Source organism: Mus musculus, chromosome X (assembly GCF_000001635.26).
Source record: "Mus musculus strain C57BL/6J chromosome X, GRCm38.p6 C57BL/6J".
Lineage (NCBI taxonomy): Eukaryota > Metazoa > Chordata > Mammalia > Rodentia > Muridae > Mus > Mus musculus.
In genome coordinates, this window is record NC_000086.7 from 73,982,662 (window position 1) to 74,002,861 (window position 20,200).

Sequence of the window (20,200 nt, forward strand, 5' to 3'; positions counted from 1 at the left end):
GGAGCTAAAGAGATCTGCAACCCTGTAGGTGCAACAATATGAACTAACCAGTACCCCGGAGCTCTTGACTCTAGCTGCATATGTATCAAAAGATGGCCTAGTCGGCCATCACTGGAAAGAGAGGCCCATTGGACAGGCAAACTTTATATGCCCCAGTACAGGGGAACGCCAGGGCCAAAAAATGGGAATGGGTGGGTAGGGGAGTGGAGGGGGAAGGTGGGGGGGGGACTTTTGGGATAGCATTGGAAATGTAATTGAGGAAAATACATAAAAAAGAATGTATTTAAAAAAAAAGAAGAAGAGACCAGCATCATTGAGGTGACATCTTCTGGGAAGTGTTTTCTGAAAGCACAAAGAGGCTGTGTTCCAGAGATGGCCAAGGTTGTACTCCTGCTGCAGCGGGACGTGGTAATATGTAAGGGTCACCCAGGTGGTACTGGTTTTGAAGGCATGAAGGGGTCACGCAAAGCAGCTGAGGCTCGGCACTGTGATTGGCCATGGAAGGCCATTGGTGAAGGTGCAGCCTCAGTTGCAATTGAAGGCCCAGGACTGAAGGGGTCATGCAGTGTTTTGGAGATGCCAGTACCATGAGATGACCACCAAGAGCAGCAGCAGCAGTGGAGTACAGGCATCTGGAGCCTAGAGGATGACGCTTGTGCTACAAAGGGCATGGCTGGAGAAGTGACCCAAGCCCTTGGAGGAGCCCAGAAGATCGTGAGTTGGATCCCAGACATTGGACGGTTGGAGATTGACTTTTGCTTTTGATTGTGACTGTGCCCTGATATTTTTCCTCTTGAAGGAAGAAACTCTTTTAGTCGAGCCCACAGTTAAGAGACTTTTAATTGTAAAAAGACTTTAGATTTTAAAAGAGATGGATATTTTAAAGAGATTGAAATTTTAAGTATATGTAAAGACTGTGGGACTTTTAAAGTTATTTAGATCTTGGGGATGAATAAGATTGTAAAGGTTGAGGCTTACTAATGATGTGTTTGTGTGTCAAGTTGACAAGAGGTCAATTGTACTGGCTAGTTTTGTGTCAACTTGACACAGCTGGAGTTATCACAGAGAAAGGAGCTTCAGTTGAGGAAATGCCTCCATGAGATCCAACTGTAAGGCATTTTCTCAATTAGTGATCAAGGGGGAAAGGCCCATTGTGGGTGGAACCATCTCTGGGCTGGTAGTCTTGGGTTCTATAAGAGTGCAGGCTGAGCAAGCCAGGTGAGGCAAGCCAGTAAAGAACATCCCTCCATGGCCTCTGCATCAGCTCCTGCTCCCTGACCTGCTTGAGTTCCAGTCCTGACTTCCTTGGTGATGAACAGCAACGTGGACGTGTAAGCCAAATAAACCCTTTCCTCCCCAACTTGCTTCTTGGTCATGATGTTTGTGCAGGAATAGAAACCCTGACTAAGACAAAGTTCTATGCTGTGCCTCTCTCAGGAAAGCAAAGGTCAACAAAGACTCGAGAGCAACAAACATTATACAACTAACTCTATAAACAAGTCTAGCTTAGCTTTGGTCACTAGTCCTTTATAATGCTTTTTAAGTCTTCTTGTATTTTTCTGGTAGTTTCTTCCATTGCCACTTTCTCTTTTGATCTTTGCTCTCTGTTTCTATCCAGAGTCCTGACTTCAAGTTTTCCTTGCACCTCTTCTTTCTATGCCTTGCCAACTTCCAGCAGGGCCTCAGCCAGTATGTCTACAGCTGCTGTTACTGTGGGCTTTTCACTCAGCCACTTTGTTCCCAGAAATAATGACTCTAAGACTTATAATATAAATAAATGCTTAGACCAATAGCTTTGGCTTGTCCCAAGACTAGTTCATAACTTATTTAACCTGTTTAAATTATCCTATGTCTTCCACATGGCTGGTTACCTCCTTCTCAGTTTTATGAATCTGTCTCCTCCTCAGGCAAATCCCCGACCTGACTCTTTCCCAGAATTCCCCACCACCACCACACACACATACCGGTTCTCTGCCAGAACTCCCACCTTCTATTTCCTGCCTCAGCTCATTGGCCATAGGCTTTTGTGATATTTCACAAAAGATTCTCTTTACAGTTGCTACCACCTCAGCCAGTTCAGATCCCTTTTCCTAAAAGACACAGTCATAGTTAGGGTTACTGTTGCTGTGATGAAACATCATGACCAAACAAACTTAGGAAAGAAAGGGTTTATTTGGCTTATACTTCCACATCACTGTTCATCTTGAAGGAAGCCAGGACAGGAACTCAAACAGGGAAGAAACCCGGCGGAGCTGACACACAAGCTGTAGTGGGCTGCTACTTACTGGCTTGCTCATTCTGCTTTCTTCTAGAATCCAGGGCCACCAGCCCAGGGATGGAACCACTTATCATGGGCTGGGCCCTCCCACATCAATCACCAATTAAGAAAATGCCCTACAGATTTGCCCACAGCCTGATTTTATGGAAGCATTTTGTCAATTGAGGTTCCCCCCTCTTTGATAACTCTACTTTGTATCAAGTTGACATAAAACTAGCCAGTACAGACATAAATCCTTATGCACAAGGTCCTAGCACCAAATAAATCAGCAGTGGCATACACATGAAATTCTAGCACTCTAGACATAGAGACAGGTCATTTTCAGCTATATACCCAATTATTTTGAGGCCAGCTAGGAGCCATGAGACTATGTCTCAAAATAAATTTATAGAAAAAATAAACAACAACAAAAAGGAAGACACGAATTCTTTTGCCTGCGTGGTGCTTATGGGTGAAAGCACTTAGATTTGGGCAGAAGATACCAAGTTCCTTCCCAAAGAACTTACTGAAACAACTGCCCCCAAGTTTCTGGCCCTGGTGTGTCTACAGGATTTACCATGTAACTGAGCTAGTGGGGTAACTGAGCTGGTAAGGAAACTGAGCTGGTGGAGTAACTTAGCTGGTGGGGTGATTTCAAGTTTCCTTTTTTTTTCTTTGCCTTTCTCAGCTTTAAATCAAGGTTGTCTTAAAAAATTAAATAGGTGTGCCATATGATATAGCAAAGTCACTTCTGAGAAGTTTCCTGAAAGAGTTCTTTTCCATCCTTTTAAGGCTGGGGCTTCTCACAGCAGGGATGACCTTTAAGGACACCATACTCAGTGAAGTAAGCCAGGCACAAAAAGACAAATACTGTTTTGATGATACTTTTGGAGCTCCCTGGAGTACTCATACTCAGATGGAGACACAGAATAGTAGGTAGCAGAGAATGGAAGGAGTGAGGGAGAGAGTTAGTGGTTAGTGGGCAGAGTTTCAGTTTTGCAAGATGGAAGAAATCAAGTTGAGAGTGCTGAATCACATCTAGACTCACAGTGTTCAGGAGGCAGAGGTAGGAGGATTGTCATGAGTTTAAGGCCAACCTGGACATCATGGTAAGTTTGATATCAAACTGAGCTACAGAGTTAAGGCCTTGTCTCAACAACCTAAAAAAGAAAAGATGAAAAAGCTCTCTAGATGATGGTGATAGTTGCATGGCACTGTGAATATAACTTATGCCACCAAACGGTATGTACACTTCCAAGGGTTAGGATGGCAAGTTCATGTTATGTGTATTTAGCTATAGCACTGGATATTGAACCCAGGGCCTTGTGAATTCTACTAGGGATGGGAGCTACATCCCTAGTCCTATTACCTACCTTTTTTAAAAAGTTAAGATTAGGGTTAGTGAGATGGTCTGATAGGTAAAAAGTGCCTGGTGCCAAGCCTGACAACCTGACTTTAATGCCTGGGATTCATCTTCTAGGGAGAGAATTGACACAAAGTTGGTTTTCTAACCTCTACACATTCATCATGGAATTTAAGTGTCCTTTCAATAGAGGTAATGAAACAATTGAGATTAATCTCTGCTTTTCAGTAGTAGGTGTTGGGTGAGCTTCCTAAGAACTCAGAATCTGCTGGGTGATGGTGGCACATGCCTTTAATCCCAGCACTTGGGAGGCAGAGGCAGGGGGATTTCTGAGTTCGAGGCCAGCCTGGTCTACAGAGTGAGTTCCAGGACAGCCAGGGCTACACAGAGAAACCCTGTCTCGACAAACCAAAAAAAAAAAAAAAAAAAGACTGGGGGCAAGGGCACAGAGGATCTCTTTGAGTTTGAGGCCAGCCTGGTCTACAGAGTAAGCTCCAGGACAGCAAGAGCTACACAGAGAAACCCTGTCTAGAACAAAGTACATACTAAGGCAGGGTTCCCTAGTCTGCTTCTGCTTCTTGTGAGGATAAGGGCCACTCCAATGCTGAGGCTATATGACAGATGAGGGGATCTGAGTCACACTGGTAGCAGCTTATAATGATTGTGGACTTACTATCAAAGAAGCTGAATGACCTTCAAGTTTGTGGAGGTAGGAAGTGACCAGGATGAGGTTTTGGACTTCAGTCTGTCACTTTTGTTTGTCACAATATCCCAAAGAATCCTTGATGTAATATCCTAGGGTCTAAATTTCATTTTGAAAATGTATTTTTTTTTTTCAGTTCTGGGAATTGAACCTAGAGCCTCATGAATATTAGGTAATTGCTATACTTCTTGACCTAGAAAATACATTTTCAAAATAAAATACACATAAAACCTCATCACTGCAGCAAAATATCTCAGAAAAGAATTTAAGAATCTGGACAAGGTGGTTCATGTCTGTAATCCCCATTCTTGAGAGGGAAAGGCAGGAGGATCACAAGTACAATATCATCCTTGGCTTTTGAGATACATGGGTTGCTGTCTGAAAAAAAAGGAGGAAAAAAAGACATGCTAGAAGCCGGGCGTGGTGGCGCACACCTTTAATCCCAGCACTTGGGGGGGGGCAGAGGCAGGTGGATCTCTGAGCTTCACAGAAGATAACGGGGCAACTAAGTTGAGGGCAGATTTAGAGGTATTGAGCTAGGAGTAAAGGTAAGGGCACGCTAGCTGCAGGAAGCTTAGAAGAACCCAGCCACTGAGCCAGTAAGGCAGGTTAAAAATGATGTATGTGTGTCTTTCATCCACAGATCTGAGATAGCTCTATCATCGATGAGCTGGGAGCACAAAGCCGGACAGTCAAAAAAAAAAAAAAATACTGCTACAGAGAGTTTCTCTGTGTAGGCCTGACTATTCTAGAACTTGATCTGTAGACCAGGCTGGTTTTGAACTCAGAGAGATCCACCTGCCTCTGTCTCCCAAGTGCTGGGATAAAAGGCATTCATCACCACCACCTGGCTATATGGGAATTTTAAAAACCCGACAACAGTTAAAATATCTATGAAGCCAGGTGTGATGGTGTACACTTTTAATCCCAGCACTTTGGAGGCAGAGTGTCATGGTTTGAATATGCTTGACCCAGGGAGTGGCACTATTTGGAGGTGTGGCCCTGTTGGAGTAGGTGTGTCTGTGGATTTGGGCTATAAGACCCTCATCCTAGCTGTCTGGAAGTCAGTATTCTGCTAGCAGCCTTCAGATGAAGATGTAGAACTCTTAGCTTGTCCTCCATCATGCCTGCCTGGATACTGCCATGCTCCTGCCTTGATGATAATGGACTGAGCCTCTGTACCTTTAAGCCAGCCCCAATTAAATGTTGTCCTTATAAGAGTTGCCTTAGCACTCGGGAGGCAGAGGCAGGCAGATTTCTGAGTTTGAGGCCAGCCTGGTCTACAAAGTGAGTTCCAGGACAGCCAGGGCTATACAGAGAAACCCTGTCTTGAAAAACCAAAAAAAAAAAAAAAAAAAAAAGAGTTGCCTTGGTCATGGTGTCTGTTCACAGCAGTAAAACCCTAAGACACAGAGGCATTCGAATCTCTGTGAGGGCCAGCCTGGTCTAAATAGTGAGTTCCAGGACAGCTAGAGATATATAGTGAGACCCTGTCTCAAACAAAACAAAACAAAACAAAACAAAACAAAACAAAGAAAAATATTTATGTAGTACAACATGATTTTTACTTTGAGACAGGGTTTCATATATGCCAAAATGGCCACCAAAGCACTATGTAGCTGAGGATGACTTTGAACTCCTGATCTTTTTTTGTTTGTTTGTTTGTTTTGTTTTTTTATGAGACAGGGTTTCTCTGTGTAGCCCTGGCTGTCCTGGAACTCACTCTGTAGACCAGGCTGGCCTCAAACTCAGAAACCCACCTGCCTCTGCCTCCCAAGTGTTGGGAGTAAAGGCATGGACCACCACACCCAGCACTCCTGCTCTTCCTACTACTACATCCCAAGTGCAGAAATTATAGGCATGGTCCACCACCCCCAAGCAACATGATGTTTTGACATAGGTATAGATTATGAAACGGTTAAATTGAGATATGAGGAACCAGCTCACATACTTACAGTTTTTAATAGTAAAAACATTTAAAATTCAGGTTTTAGCACCTTTCATAGGTTCTAAACTAACAATAAGGCATTGTTACCAAGTGCAGTAGCCATGTTCTACTCTATTCTAGTATTTATTCCATCCACTGGCATTTTGGGTTCTCTTCCTAATGCCTCAGTCACCCCTGGTAAATACTATGTACCATGCTATTCTCTTCTGGTAGATCAACTCATCTCTCTGTCAATTTCTTTGTTATCTTCTGGTAGATCAACTCATCTCACCATCACACTGCCCATGGCACTAGTGAAACTCAAGAAAAGTATAAGCAAGCCACAAGGTGGGTGGTTTTCAGTCAGAAGTACTCAAGTGAACTATACCGCAGTCTGTTATGGTTTCAATTCTAACTCTAAAGCAGTCAGGTACTAAAAGTATATCAAGATGGAACTTAATAAATATAAAGATTAATGCATGGATGATATCATATGTACTGTTAAGATATGGGGATGAAATGTATGATGGTTTGTATATACCTAGCCCAGGAAGTGGCACTAGTAGGAGGTGCAGCCTTGTTGGAGTGGGTATGGCCTTGTTGGAGTAGGTGTGTCACTGTGGGTGTGGGCTTTAAAAACCCTCATCCTAGCTGCCTGAAAGCCAGTCTCCTAGCAGCCTTCAGATGAAGATGTAGAACTCTCAGATCCTACTGTACCATGCCTGTCTGGACTCTGCCATACTCCCATCTTGATAATAATGAATTGAACCTCTGAACCTGTAAGCCAGCCACAATTAAATGTTGTCCTTACAAGAGTTGTCTTGGGGGCTGGAGAGATGGCTCAGCAGTTAAGAGCACTGGCTGCTCTTCTAGAGGTCCTGCGTTCAATTCCCAGCAACCACATGGTGGCTCAAAACCATCCATAATGAGATCTGATGCCCTCTTCTGGAGTGTCTGATGACAGCTAAATATCTTATTTCTCAGGAGGCAGAGGTAGTGGATTTCTGAGTTTGAGGCCAGCCTGGTCTACAGAGTGAGTTCCAGGACAGCCAGGGCTACACAGAGAAGCCCTGTCTCAAAAAACCAAAAAGAAAAAAAAATCTTATTTAGGGATCTGAAGTGCCCGGTCTCCTAGGGCATGTACATTTCTCCACACATAGACACACAGAGATACATAATTAAAACTAAAATAAATCTTTAAAAATCACATTTATTTTTATAGGGTCACATATGAACATGTTTGTGGAAGTCAGAGAAGAACTTATTTCTTGTATGTTTGATTGGTTGGTTGGTTTTGAGATTGGGTCTTACAGTGTAGCCTGACTGGTCTGGAACTTTTATGTAGATCAGGCTAGCCTTGAATTCACAGAGATATGCCTGCTTCTGCCTTCTGAGTAGAAGTCCTAGGATTAAAGGTGGGTACCACCATGCCTGGGCAGAAGACAGTTTTTAAGAATTGTTTTCTTTTTCTGTCCACATTGTAGTAAAATTCATTAGTTCTGAATAAATTTCATAGCCATCAGCAAAACACCATCCCAACACAACTGACTTTCCAAAGAACCCTCAAGTTTCCACTTCATTCCTGGAACTAGAGTGAAGGACTGAGAGTATACACTTTCACCACCACATTTAGCTGTAATATGACATCAAGAAGGCTCTATTCCAGAATTATGGTGGTAATTCCAAATCAAGAAGTTAAGAACACTTGTTCTTTGAAGGACCTGGGTTCAGTCCCTAGCATCTACAAGCTGGGTCACAACTGTCAACACCCTTTTCTGAGAACCAGGCATGTACATGGAATATAGACATATATGCAGGCAAAACACCCATACATATGAAATAAAGCAATAAATAAAAATTTAATAAAAATAAAGTTAGAAAATGTACAAGAGAGCCCTGTTTAATTCAAATTTTCTAAAAGCAATCTTGCCAACAAAATAAGAAGAAAAGAAAAGGTGATATCATTCTTATCTCAAATGATTGGTCACATGGTAGAGCCTGTGCTTCTCTGGGCTGCTGGGTCATGATGTGGGTTGCTGCCCACCTGTCTTGTTTTTGCCAGCACAGCAGACAGGAACCAGTGGGTGGTGAGATCATTGGCTAAGGCTGTGGGAGTCCTGGGGATTCACCTATTAGGGAGGCAATGTCCTTTGGCCCCAGTCCCTGGGGAGCCTTTGAGTCAGGATGTTGCAGTTCCTATCACTGGGACTTATCTAGGACTTGACATCTTGTTCTTGTTCTCCCTCTCCCCCTCCCTCTCCCCTCCCTCCCCTCCCCCTCCCCTTCCCCCTCCTCTCTCCTTCCCCCCTCCCCTCCCCTCCCTCTCTTTCCTCTCCCCCTCCCGTTCCTCCTCCCCCTCCCCCCTCACCTCATTATAGCCCAGGATGACCTTGAATTCCTGATTCCACTTCTATCTGCTAAGAACTGGTATTATAGGTATGTGTCACCACGTTTCCCCGGCTCTTTTTGGCCTTTGTGTGTGTGTGTGTGTGTATATGTGTGTGTGTGTGCGTGCGTGTGTGTGTGTGTGTGTGTGTGTGTGTGTGTGTGTGTGTGCTAGCCTCAACTCTGGCTTATTATCATTATTTCTTTCTCTTCCTTTTCATCTTCAACAAGATCTCACTATGTAGGCCTCTGCCTCCCGAGTGCTAGATTATAGACACAATCTGTCATACCTGGCAGTCACAACTCTTTAGAAGTTTGGGCACAAACTGTTTTTGTTTTCCAGTAACTGCCCTTTGCATTGATTTGTACCCAGTTCCCCTTATGTCACCAAGCCTAAAACTATTATTTTGAAGGTGGGCGTGGTGGTGCATACCTTTAATCCCAGCACTTAGGAGGCAGAGGCAGGCAGATTTCTGAGTTCGAGGCCAGTCTGATCTACAAAGTGAGTTCCAGGACAGCCAGGGCTACACAGAGAAACCCTGTCTTGAAAAACAACAACAACAACACCCAAAAACCAAAAAACTATTATTTTGAACGCCACTCATATTTACTGTCTTAGTTTGGTTTCCAAACCCAATGAGGATCATTTTTTTTTTTTTTTTAGACAGGGTTTCTCTGTATAGCCCTGGCTGTCCTGGAACTCACTCTGTAGACCAGGCTGGCCTCCAACTCAGAAATCTGCCTGCCTCTGCCTCCCAAGTGCTGGGATTATAGGCGTGGGCCACCACTGCCGGGCAGTGAGGCTCATTTTTAACCATTTACTTTGGAATCAGCACAAAATACTTCTGTTAGCATTTTTCCAGTTACCTGGCAACAGCCAGGTATGCCTGACTCATTATAAAAAGGGGCTGCTTGCTCCCTCTGCTCTCTCTTGCTCTCTTACCCTCTTCCCTCTGTCCCTTCTCTCCCCATTCGCCTCCCCCTCTCTCCTTCTACATGTTCATGGCCAGACTCTCTCTCTCTCTCTCTCTCTCTCTCTCTCTCTCTCTCTCTCTCTCTCTCTCTCCCTCCCTCCCCCCTCTCTCCTTTTCTCTGTTTCTACTACCCCCTCAACTCCCCTCCCTATGCCCTAAATGAACTCTATTCTATATGTGGCTGGTCCCTCAGGGGAAGGAGATGCTTCAGCACGTGCCCGCAGAGGCGCCCCATTCCATCCATATCCCTGGCTTCTTTTTCTTTTTTCTTTTGGTTTCTCATTACAGGTGGTTGTAAGCCACCATGTGGCTGCTGGGATTTGAATTCATGACCTCCGGAAGAGCAGTCAGTGCTTTTAACCACTGAGCCATCTCTCCAGCCCTTCTTTTTCTTTTTCTTTCTTTCTTTAAAAAAAATTTTTTTTATATTTATAAAACAAGACTCTCTGTCTAGAGATTATCTGCATTGGGCTGTAACTCTCCTTGTTCCCTCATTACTGGGCAGGTAGCTTCCTGCAGCTCTTTCCGTGTTCTCTTAGTAAGAGATCCTTCAGCCCAGGCCAGTGAAACTCCAGCACTGAGCTACATCCCAGTGGGCAAACAGCAACTGAAACTTGGACATCCCCCACTCTGTTTGTTTATTTGTTTGTTCCAAGACAGAGTTTCTCTGTGTAGACCTGGCTATCCTGGAACTTGCTCTGTAGACAACGTTGGCCTTGAACTCACAGATCTGTTGGGGTAGAGAACGGGGTATGCCAACCATACCCTGTAATAGGTAGGGACTGAGGGATGTTGGGAGAACCTGGTGGCCAGGTCCATTTTGATGTATTAAATAGCCACCTCAGCCATTTGTCCCAGGGTTTGAGACTTAACATTTTACATATATAAATATTTTGCTTGCATTTATGTATATGCACCACATTTGTGCTTGGTGCTCACAGAGGTTGGAAGAAGGTATCAGATCCCCTGGAACTGGAGTTAAAGGTAGTTGCAAGCCACTATGTAAGTGCTGGGAATGAAACATAGGCCATTGACAAGAACAAGTGTTTTTAACTCCTGAGCCATCCCAGCCCAACATGGCATGTTACTTCAGAATATGAGCTACTGTAATTTAGGGAAAAGCTGACTTTTCCTATTAGATTTTCTGCATGAACATGACTACTGTTCCAGGAAATTCTTGTCTAGGAAGAAGTTGCAAATAACTTCCTAAAATATATTCATTCATCCAAACATTCCATTATTCATCTCATATTTACCTGGGTAACAACACTCTGCCTAGAACAGATTGCTCAATGTGGCTTTTCAAGGTGATGTTCAAAGAAGTCACCTTGCATTATCACATATTCCCTAATTGAAAGGCCTATCCTAAACTGGACCTAAAAATACTATTAACAACTGCCATGCAGGCCGGGCGTGGTGGCGCACTTTTAATCCCACCACTTGGGAGGCAGAGGCAGGCAGATTTCTGAGTTTGAGGCCAGCCTGGTCTACAGAGTGAGTTCCAGGACAGCCAGGGCTACACAGAGAAACCCTGTCTCGAAAAACCAAAACCAAAACCAAAACCAAAACAAAACAAAAACCCTGCCATGCTGGGGAAAAAAATAGCATATATATGGTGGCTTTATCAGGTAGTGGGAGTTAAAGATGGTCTCCTGTTACTATCTGGAGATATTAATGCTTTGATTTTAGATTTTTAAATTATATTTTTATTTTGTGTGTGTGTGTATGTGTGCATGTGTGGGTGCACACTGTCAGAGGACAACTTGTAAGAGTTGGCTATATACTTCTACCTGAAAATACATTCAGGGTTATATAAACTTGCTTCATCTTGAATTGAATATTTATCTGAAGATGACCTTGAACTTCTTTTCCTACTGTCTCTACCTCTCTAGTGCTGAGATTTCAAGTGTCCCCAACACACCTACATTTAGATTTTGTTATTGTTGTTTGTTTGGTTTGGTTGTGTGTGTTGTTTTTCTTTACAGGGTCTCACTCTGTAGCCTTGGCTGTACTGGGACTCACTATGTAAATCAGGCTGGCGTCCAACTCACAAAGACCTACCTGTCTCTGCTTCCTTATTGCTAGGATTAGATTAAAGGGTGCACCACCACACCCAGACAAGTTTCTTAATTTTATAATATGAAACCGACATCATTTTCTAGTCCTGTGTTCAACAGTATTGGGATCAAACACATCTTCTTGCCTCCACAACCAACAATTCTGGGACCTGGTAATCTTTCCCTTTCCTGATGTCAAACTGATGGACCAGCCTGACTCTGTTTTAAGATTAGAAGTCTTTTTTAAAATAATAAGGTCAAAATAAGTTCATTCCTGTTTTTTGTAAAACTTAAATTTGATTAGGTCTTCACCCATCTGCTGGAATTAGACATGTTCCACATACTATACCCTGAACTCCATCCTGATAAACTAAGATGTTCTGCCAAATAATTTTGAAATGTTCGATCGAGTTCCTCTGGAACTCAAAATCCTTGCAGACTTCCTAGCTTTGCAATTTGGAGGTCAATACAAACCCTACCTTTCTCTGTGTTCAATGCTAGTTTCTCAAATCCCTCTTTGGATAGATAGCACTGTCAGAAAATAAAACGTGCATAATTTGACCTAAGGTTTTAGGTAATGGTCTTTACTTTCTTTTGGTGTGGTTAACAAAACAATACTGGGAACTAGCAAATTAGTTTCAGGGGCCAGGAAATTCTTCTGGGGAAAAATAAGGCTTAGGACCAATCCAAAACTCTCCTGTTAGAAGTGCCACGTCCCTCAGTTCTCATCCATCTCAAAATCTCACCTACTTCTCAAAAGCTTTGGGCAGTTCCTAGCATGATTTCCTCAGCTGTAAATTGTGTTTTCTCCTGTGGATGTGAGTCCAATAAGCTCAACTATTTGGCTTCATCTGTAGATCTTTCTTTTAAAATTATTTATTCTGGGCTGGTGAGATGGCTCAGTGGGTAAGAGCACCCGACTGCTCTTCTGAAGGTCCAGAGTTCAAATCCCAGCAACCACATGGTGGCTCACAACCATCTGTAACAAGATCTGACTCCCTCTTCTGGAGTGTCTGAAGACAGCTACAGTGTACTTACATATAAATAAATAAATCTTTTAAAAAAAAATAAAATTATTTATTCTTATTTTATATGCATTGGTATTTTGTCTGTTTGTATGTCTGTGTGAGAGGATGTCAGATCCTGGAGTTACAAACACTTGTGAGTTCCCATGTAGGTGGTGGGAATTGAACCTGGGTCCTCTGGAAGAATAGTTCATGCTCTTAACTGCTGAGCCAGCCCCTCTAGGCCTTTCTGATGGTCATTTTGAGTCTACAGTCAAGACCTCAGTTGGTAACAGGGGATTGGGTGGATCCTCTTCAGCATCTCTTAGTAGCTTTGCTGGCTACTGATACACAGAATAAGGGTCTAAAGCTACCTGATGACATGGAGTAGGGGCAGATGCAGCTCAGGGCCTCTCAGAGATGGGAGAGACATATCTCTTACATCACCTCATGCAATGTAAAAACAATCTGTACTTCAAGCTCAGGCCTGAAATTCCAGAATTAAAAAAGGTTTAGGGACAATTGTTAAGACCTGGAGACCAGCCTATTTGGGATACAGAATGAGACTTTGTCTCAAAGGGATTAAAAAACCAGAAAAAGCAAACAGACTAAAAAAGGTGACTGTTCTTTGGGCTGTGCCTGGACCCTGTAGAAGCCCTTAACAGGTGTGTGTTTTGTTTTGGCTTTTGCTGTATTCTGTTTTTCCTCTGCTTTTTCCTGTGCTTCTCTCCACACTGAGTCTGGCTTGATTGACTAGGCTGGTGTCTAATTTGGACTCAAATCATCTGCCTGCTTCAGCCTCCTCGGTTGCTGCGACTATAGGCAGGCACCTCTATGCCAGGCTTGTAAAGATTCTCATGACTTGAAGTTTCCTTTTTTGTTTTTTTGTTGTTGTTGTTGTTGTTTTCGAGACAGGGTTTCTCTGTGTAGCCCTGGCTGTCCTGGAACTCACTCTGTAGACCAGGCTGGCCTTGAACTCAGAAATCTGCCTGCTTCTGCCTTCTGAGTGCTGGGATTAAAGGCATGTGCCACCACGTCTGGCTTCCTATTTTTCATAGAAAGCTATTTAGTTAATGCAGGATTTCAAATGTATTGGTATAAAGTTACACAGTATTTAGGTTTCTTTTGTTTTCTTTTTGGTGAGGCATGTCTAATATAGTTGAGGCTAGTCTTGAACTCCTACATCCCAAATGCTGGATTACAGGCATTCACTGGCATAGATGGCTAGCATTTAATACTTTCATTTAAAAATTGTTGTGAGGGGGCTGGAGAGATGGCTTGGCGGTTAAGAGCACTGGCTACTCTTCCGGAGGTCCTGAGTTCAATTCCCAGCAACCACACGGCGGCTCTTGGCCATCCATAATGGAATACCCTCTTCTGGTGTGTCTGAAGACAGCTACAGTGTACTCATATAAATAAAATAAATCTTTAAAAAAAATTGTTGTGAGCCACCATGTGGGTGTTGAGAGCTGAACCAAGGTCTTCTGTAAGAACAGTAAATGTTCTTATGATCGTTTTAAAAGCCATTCATGTTTTCTAAGGGTCAGGAGTGTTGCTTAGTGTCAGAGCATACAGTTAGCATGTATAGAATCCAGGGTTCAATCTTCAGCACTGTGATGGTTTGTATATCCTTGGACCAGGGAGTGGCACCATCTGAAGGTGTGGCCTTGTTGGAATGGGTGTGACCTGGTTGGAATGGGTGTGTCACTGTGGGTGTGGGCATAAGATCCTCACCCTAGTTACCTGGAAGTCAGTCTTCTACTAGCAGCCTTTGGATGAAGACATAGAACTCTCAGCTCCTCCTGTGCCATGCCTGCCTGGATACTGCCATGCTCCCTCCTTGATGATAATGGACTGAACCTCTGAACCTGTAAGCCAGCCCCAATTAAATGTTGGTTTTTATAAGACTTGCCTTGGTCATGGTGTCTGTTCATGGCAGTAAAACCCTAACTAAGACAAGCACCAAAAAGTCAAACATATTTTCTGCAGAAGAGCATCAGGCTTACAGATACACATAGAGAAATATATCTAACAGAGGGCTACACATTCTTTTCAAACATACATGAAATAGGAAAATATCATGTAGTAGACCACAAAGAAAAGGCCAGTAAATTATAAGAAGTGGAAATTTGATAGCATTCCTGATGGAAATACAAAGAAAACAGATTAGCCAAGAGGAGATAATAAATAACTCCCTGGAAAACCTCCTAATGAAAATGGAAAATCTCCCTTGTAAATGAATCTCTGCAGGCACTAGTCATGAATGTGGTGCATAGACATACACATGAAATAAAAATTAATTAATCAAAAATAAGGAAATAAAACAATCATGAAGTACAGAAAAGCTTTTAAAAGTCAGATATGCAGGTCAGAGCTGTTAGACATTAGTTTTTATGTAGAAAATATCAAAGACATGTTACCAATGAGAAGAGAATATTTCAACATACATTCATAGACCAGGATTATGGACCTGAAAATATAGAAAAAACTAGACCCACCATGAAGAAGAAAGTACATACTAAAGAAAATCAGACTAAAGATTAAGTATGCAATAAAAGGCCAGTGAAGACAATGAAAGGGACCTGGGTGTAATTTTAATTATTTTAAATCTATTTTTAATGATGGTTCTTAAATGTTTTAACATCTTTTAGCCCACCATCTACCAGAGGTAGTGGCAAAGAAAGGATATGGGGCAAGTGGACCTGTTTAGAAAGGTTCTTTGGAGCAACTCCCATTTGTGTTGTCTGGAAATCGGCAGTTTCGTTTAGAGGTCAGCAGTGGCAGCTCCGTCTACTCACAAACACTTCATGGGTACACCAGCAGTCCAGGTCCATAGAGTCAGGACAGCAGACAGGAATCAGCAGCAGTGGCACTACCAACAGAGACAGCCAGGCCTCTGCCTAGGCACAAGTCAGTAGGAAGGAGGGACTAAGAAGGACACCAAGAGAAGTTCTAGGTTGTGACTCTCTCATTCTGCCAATCATCCTGAGTCCTTGGAAGCTGCAAGAAACTGTAGCAACATCACCAGAAGGTTTTTGGTGCATTTCTCTCTATGGAGTCCCAACAAATGCAGCTCAACTACATAATGAAAGGTGGACCAATACATGTGTGTCATTAGCAAAGAATCCTTCATCACGTGCTTGCGTTAGCAGAACATACTTCCTCCTGTCTGCTTCAGCTAAAAGTTCCTTCATGAGTCTGCCTTAGCCTTTCACCTGTGTCCACTTTAAGGAAACATTCCTTCATGTGTTTGCCCCAGCAAAACACCACCTAACATAACTGACTTTCCAAGGAACCATTAAGTTTCCACCTCACCTGGGAATGTAGCTCAATTCAGAAAGTGCTGCACAAGGCCCTGGGTTCGAACCTCAGTCTGCACAAACCAGGTGTGGTAGCACAAAGCACTCTCAAGGATGCAGGAGAATCAGAACTTCAAAGCCACCCTCAGCTTCATAGGAAGCTAGAGGCCAGCCTGAGTAACAAGAAAACGTTATCTCAAGACAACAATCAAAAAGGCAAATTCCACAAGGAAACCTGCTGATTTTTTTTATTTTCGAGGCAGGATTTCTCTGTATAGCCCGAGCTGTCCTGGAATTCCCTCTGTAAACCACCAGTTTGGCCTCAAACTCACAGGGATCCATCTGCCTCTGCCCCCAGAGAGTTGGGATTAAAGGAATGTTACTATGCCCACTTACACCTAATTGTAAGCTGATTAAAAGAGAAGGAGTGGAAGAAGGAAAGGGAGGGAAGAAGAGAGAAGTAGGGAGGGAGAAAGGGGAAGGGGGAGGGGGCAGGGAGAGGGAATGCCCAACCCCCTGACAACATGTAAATAAGTAACAACAATGGGTTTTTTCACTTTCTAGATTTGCAAAGGTGATCCTTTTGCTAATGTCTAATGCTTTAGAGGCCACTATGGCTACATCTATTAAGAGTCAGCATTCTCTTTTCTAAACATATACTTGTTCTAGACAATAAAAGAAAGCAGGCAACATGGTAGCAACATGGGAGCTGCTTCTGACCCAAGCTGGCTTCACTGCTGCTGTCTTGCTGTCTTGCTCAATGGTTGCCTTAGAAACAAGCTGGGGAGAGGGGGAGTCATTTATCTCCAGCAGCCATTAAAGCAGTGACTCAGCAGAAAACCGAACCCAAGAGAGAGACTTCCAGTCGCTGCTTTTGCCTGACTTTAATTCTCTCTGAGAAAAACAACAGTGAGGGCATATTTCCAGTGTGACAGCTGCAGTCTTGACGATATGATTTTTTAAAATGAATAAAGGCGGTAGAAAGATGCAATCCTTCTCTTCTGGTTTCTAAGTGAGCAGAGTAGCTTCCCCTAACCCTGCCCCCATAGATTAACAGTCCCTTTCACGTCCAGATTGTCTTTATCTCTACTTAATATGCAATCTCTACTGACTACAGCTTCATTCTAGACCCTCCTGCTGACAGTGTAAAACAAGCTTTCTTTTACAAAGGTTTGCTCAAGACAGTTTTAGCAACTGGCGTTCTATAGACCACAGCATGGCTCTCGTAGATTTTTAGAAAAGAGAAGGAATAATAATAAATAATAATAATAATAATAAATGGGCCGGGTGTGGTGGCGCACGCCTTTAATCCCAGCACTCGGGAGGCAGAGGCAGGTGGATTTCTGAGTTCGAGGCCAGCCTGGCCTACAAAGTGAGTTCCAGGACAGCCAGGGCTAAACAGAGAAACCCTGTCTTGAAAAACCTAAAAAAAAAAAAAAGAAAAAAAAAGAAAAACTACTAAAGGAAACATTACTAAAACATTACTGGTCCTGTTGCTGAGTTATCAGTCATATTTAAACTCAGAAAGCCAGGTGAGGTGATGCCTACATTTAGGAAGCAGAGGCAGGCAGGAGGATCAATATTTGAGGCCAGCTTTGGCCAACCTTGTCTCAAACAAACAACCAAACCTAAACCCTAGGAATAAACAATTCAACTGAAAAACTAAGGGCCAAACATTGGGTTTGATCCGATGTTGTTCTGCTTTGACTGGGGCCAGACCTGACTAGAAGGAGGGTAAACCAAAGGGAGTTTAACATCTGAGATGGGAAGGTCAAAGATTAGTTTTGGCAAGTGATCCTTTGTAGTGAGAATTCTGGAATTTTGGTTTCTTTAAAAAACCACAGAAATAGAATGTGTGTTTGTTTTAATCCCAGGTGTGGAATATGGGGCTACTTTGGACTGTCTGCAGTGGCTATGATATGCCTCATGCTCTAGCAGGGGCATGGTTTTGCCAGCTGCAGATAGTTTCTGTGATTGTGTGACATTTGGAATTCTGGGAATTTTTCAGAGGGTATATAAATGCTAGAGGCCCATAGGCAGAGTTGGTGGTTGGTGGTCATTTGGTGGGGGTTGGTGGGGGTTGGTTGAAACAAAAGGAAAGAAAATAGATTCAGAGATCTCTCCCCGCTCCTCTATTCTTCTTTCTCTCCTACCTAGTGGTAGGGGGTGAAATAGGGGGAGATAAAGGGTGGGAAAAAGAAGAACCCACAAAGTACCAAAGGCCAGCTACAGTGGAGGCTGACCTTGAACTCCTGATCTTTCTGCCTCAGCCTCTGGAGTGCCAGGATTATGAGCATACACCACCACATGTTTGCTTTCTTTTTTAAAGGGTATTTTACTGGGTCTAGAAATCTAGGTTGGCCGTTTTTCAGCACATTTAAAGATGTCTATTACCTTCCATTGTTTGTCTTGAAACATTATATTCTTTCCTTCCAGGTACTTTAAATAGTTCCTTGTCTTTAAGTAGTTAAACTGTGATGTGACTAAGTGTGATTCTCAGACTTATTTTGCTTAGTGGTTGTAATCTGTGGTTTTGATATGTTTGGGGAAATTCTCAACTAGTGCCTCTGCAAATACCGTTTTTATCTTTTCCTTTTGCCGTTGGAGGAATAAGCACCTTATGTCTTATTCATATTGTTATCCAGTGCCTGCAGTTCAAGAGAGAATATCCTGGCCAGGCTTGGTGACACTCACTTGTAATTCAAGCTCTCGAGAGGTGAAGGATCAGGAAGGAGTTCAAGGTTATCCTTGGCTACAAAATAAGTCTGAGGGTATCCTGAACTTCATGAGACCTTGTTTTGAAACAAAACAACAAAAAGCCCAGTGCCCTGCCAGAAAGAGCACTCCCTAGCTCATACCCAGGAAGTTGAGCCAGAATTGTTGGAGTTCAAGGTCAGCCTGGGGTACAAAGCAGACTCCTATGTCAACACCCTTCTCATACACACTAAAGGAAAGAAAAACAATAGCCTGTAGTTATATTAATGCCAGATAAAGCCAACTTCTGAAGGGACATTACCAAGGACAGAGGGGTAGTTTATAACAATAAAAAGATAAATTAAGAATACGTGTGTTCTGTGGCTGGAGAGATGGCTCAGTGGTTAAGAACACTGACTGCTCTTCCAGAGGTCCTGATGTCAATTCTCAGCAACCACATGGTGACTCACAACCGTCTGTAATGGGATCCGATGCCCTCTTCTGGGGTGTCTGAAGATAGCTACCTTGTATTTACATTAAATGAATAAATAAATAACTAAATTTTTTTAAAAAAAAAGAATAAATGTATTCAATGAAAGAGCTTCAAAATTCCTGCAACACAAATCTAGCAGAGTGGAAAGAAAGAAATGTGAATCCACAGTTACAGGTGAACACTGCAAAAACTTTCTCAGGCGGGGCGTGGTAGTCCATGCCTTTAATCCCAGCACTTGGGAGACAGAGGCAGGCGGATTTCTGAGTTGGAGGCCAGCCTGAGTTCCAGGACAGCCAGGGCTATACAGAGAAACCCTGTCTTGAAAAAAAAAAAACAAAAAAAAAAAAAAAGAAAAAAGAAAAAAAAGAAAAAAAAGGAAAAAAAAACCTTTCTCAGTTTGTAAGACAGAATGGGGAGATGGATAATTATTGAGGACATTGAGAGTTGTATTGCTCTAAGAAGTACTTTGAAGGACTCAACACAGAGCATGCTCCTCAACTACAGAATAGGGACTCATCAAACACACAGGGCACCTTGCAAAGCTGACCATATGCTATGTCTTAAAACAAGTTTCAATTAAATTAATTGTGACTACAATGGAATCACATGAAAAACCAACAGCAAGAAGATAATGGTATCCTTCTGTATTTATAGTATTCTATCAATGGATCCAATTAACCAACATTTCTTTTGAAGCTTAATGATAATTTTATAATATAATTGTATTAGAGTTTAAAAGAAATTTTTCAGGCTGGAGAGATGGCTCAGCAGTTAAGAGCACTGACTGCTCTTCCAAAGGTCCTGAGTTCAATTCCCAGCAACCACATGGTGGCTCATAACCATCTGTAAAGAGATCTGATGCCCTCTTCTGGAGTGTCTAAAGACAGCTACAATGTACTTACATATAATAAATAAATAAATCTTAAAAAAAAAGAAAAATTTCAGAGCAGGCAAGATATACATTTCAGCAGGTCCCCATAGAATGGAAAAGAAAAGGAAAACAGGTATTCCAGTTGAGTTAAGCTAGCTTGGAAATCAAGTACA